The following is a 2,207-nucleotide window of genomic DNA, read 5'->3' as shown; positions in this document are numbered from 1 at the left end:
TATCTATCTTAATTGTGCTGCAATAAAAGTTCATTGAGAGTATTGCACATTTCCCTTTCACCATCACCTTCACCACCACCACCATCATCATCAGCACCATCACCATCATCAGCAGCAGCACCATCATCATCATCACCATAATCATCACCACCACCATCATCATCATCATCACCATTATCATCACCATTACCATCATCATCAGCAGCAGCAGCAACAGCAGCATCATCATAAAAATCATTGCAGTCTTTTAGACTAGAGATTCTAGATATCTATTCCTCCCATTTATAAAACAATGTCTGTAGAAGCTAGAGTCTAACACTTTAAATAGAAAAAAAAATTCAATACAAGTTCATCACGCATTCTCTAGATCTACTTTTCTAGATTCTACAATAAGATGCATGATTCGAGAATAATAAAGCAAAAAAAAAAAAAAAATTTGTCTGAGTCGAAGGTGTGCGGACCCATGAGAAGCATGAGACATCTTCATCGGACCCTACACCCTTCCTCTAAAAATTTATAAAGAGTAAGGCAGATAGCGCCATTGAAGAGCGTTTCGAATACTAATATTGCGACATAAATTCTACGGCCAGAAAGGTGATAAAACGGAAGTACAAATCAACTTCCCCCTGCACATGACCTGGATCATCCATGGACATGAGGTTGCAGGTACTCACCGATTTTTTGAAGGAAATTGATCGAAAGAAAACTCAAAAACAGCCGCCACGTTGTTTTTCTTGCACAGGAAGGAAGTAGAGAAGCATCATGTGAGGTATTTAGAGGTTAAAATTGCCTCAATTCGCGCACTAAACGAAACAAAACGAAATTGTAATATGGGTCACCCAAAAATGTGCGGAAAGAAATCGAAAAAAAAATGTGTTCGGTCACCAATTTTCAACTCTAAGTCCTAAATTTCATTGTGCTTACAAAACTTTTAAAAAGAAACGATCCGGATCAAAACAGTCAACCATTGGCACTGCGTAATTGAACTTTGCTTGAACTCACTTTTGTACGTAGGCCTACTCTTAGTCTTCTTCTTCTTTTCAGTTTAACATAGTGTACAGCATCAGAATCAATCTGGGCGGAAGAAGGGTGCTGCACAATCACAGACAACTGAACTGAACAGTTCTGCAAGTTGCAAAGAAAACCGAGTCGGTAGGCTGCCGTCTTGCGTTCGTGTTGCCACCATGACTGCCAACTGACAAAGTGGGAATCCCTCAATGACGTCAAACAAGACGGCTGTTACAATAAATATCGGCCACTGGCGCTTAGTTGTCGTTCTCTAGCAGCTATATGAATGATTATGACTCAGTAAGACCTTACACTTACAGTAAGAGTGGGCCTCCTACACAAAACTTAATGACAATGAAATCGGCAAATATTGTTGGGTCTAGATATTGAAAGGAATACGAAATGAATACAACTATATATATCTAGATCTAGATCTAATGAGCACTCACTTAAAGAAAAACGTTATTTGTCATGGTCTTAGCGGACTCCATTCAGCCTTCAGCAACACAGTGTTCTGTCTTGCGTGTTAGATCTACTCAACAGTCCGTCGAGAGCCGTCACAAGAGCCGGGTCACTCTCTGCCTCGGAACAGTGAATACCCAGTTAGCCACAGTTATGGTTAGGATATTATACGTTTCTCTGGTGAACTCAAACACTTTCTACAACACTGTTGTAGGGTGAATTAAAACTGTCTTTGCACTGCAACAATAATTCAGTGCGAGAACATCGTCCTCCAACAGCGGACACAAGCAGTGATTTTAGGACTTGTAATTTAGAGTTTAGAGTGACCTCCCTTCTTTTTACGCAGTATAAAATTGGGAGTTATAACGTGACTCAGTCTTGTCGCAGAATTAGTGTTCGCTGTTGTTCATTAACTATTTAATTTTATTAAGTTACATAACAATAAAGAAGGAAATTATGATAATGTGCTAGCTCACTAGTAGACGATATCTGACTATTTCCAGGAAAATTTAACAGCATGAATGTCTTGGGGTGCAAAGGTTGCAGGGTCATGGGCCAACAGTTGAGGCTGGCATGTAGATCACCACTTGGAGGTGGACAAAATTAATTACATTATAAATTATTATTATTGTTCTATGAGTACGTTATTTTAATCTCTCTCATTGCCTCACCTGTCTCCCACATTTAATTTCTGTTTTGCTTTTGTTTTTTTAAACTTGTTCCTTTTTGTGAGGGGG

General features: G+C 39.2%; 1 protein-coding gene across 1 annotated transcript in view; it reads right to left on the bottom strand.

Moving 5' to 3' along the window:
- Window positions 1–1,772, bottom strand: part of LOC101852038 (complex I intermediate-associated protein 30, mitochondrial) — a 12,763-nt gene extending 10,991 nt beyond the window's left edge. Inside the window, exon 1 of the mRNA XM_005105599.3 lies at window positions 1,458–1,772. The gene's annotated coding sequence lies outside the window, so the exon portion shown is untranslated. The remainder of the gene's footprint in view (window positions 1–1,457) is intronic.
- Window positions 1,773–2,207: the final 435 nt, after the last annotated feature.

Source organism: Aplysia californica, unplaced genomic scaffold (genome assembly GCF_000002075.1).
Source record: "Aplysia californica isolate F4 #8 unplaced genomic scaffold, AplCal3.0 scaffold00480, whole genome shotgun sequence".
NCBI classification, from domain to species: Eukaryota; Metazoa; Mollusca; class Gastropoda; order Aplysiida; family Aplysiidae; genus Aplysia; species Aplysia californica.
Note: the sequence above shows the minus strand (reverse complement) of the source record. Positions and strands in the feature narration are given on the sequence as shown.